Source organism: Gracilinanus agilis, chromosome X (assembly GCF_016433145.1).
Source record: "Gracilinanus agilis isolate LMUSP501 chromosome X, AgileGrace, whole genome shotgun sequence".
Lineage (NCBI taxonomy): Eukaryota > Metazoa > Chordata > Mammalia > Didelphimorphia > Didelphidae > Gracilinanus > Gracilinanus agilis.
Window position 1 is genome coordinate 73893138 of NC_058136.1, and position 744 is coordinate 73893881.

A 744-nucleotide genomic window follows, 5' to 3' on the forward strand; every position below is an offset into this window, starting at 1 on the left:
GACACAATCATTAATCAAAGTCCCATAATATTTAACAATTAATGTCAGGTTTCCATAATCTAAAGCTTTTGGGTATACATTGACATTAGGGTTAATGGACATTTTAAACTTATCCTAGGGCAAAATAAAAAAAAAATTAACCCTGGTAACATGTGCCTCAAAAAAATAAATAAATAAAGGAAAAAAGAAGACTCAAATACTGTATTGCATATACAAGGAAAAACAATAATAAAATTTTAAAAGCAACAAAAAATATATAGTTCACAATCAGTGACACACTGTGTTAGCCAAGGAGAGTCACAATACAAAGGTTTCTCTCTCAAAATGAGATCCATTTCCCTTTTAACTTGGCCATGATCCACAGTGTGAGTGCAAACGATTTTCACCAAGTAAAAGCTTTATAAAGCAGTAGTAGAACAGCTAATGCACAGTCTAAAAAGTACCAAAATCCCCCAAACCACAAGTGCCCATTTAATGGCAATAGCAAACAAACCTGCTATCATTAGGATTCACATGAGTCTCTATAGCCATGAAGCCCATGGATACTTGTCACAAGTTCTCCAGATTTAGCCAATCTTTCAACCTTGGCTGAGATATTTTTAACAAAGTCTATTACTGCCATCATTCCAAAATTTAGCAGGAGAGCACAGAAAACCTCTGTTTTTAATGCTCTCCCAGAATGGGAGCTGTTTGAGATAGGCAGGAGACTGGGCCATGCTTGCACTTCTACCTATTAAATTGGTT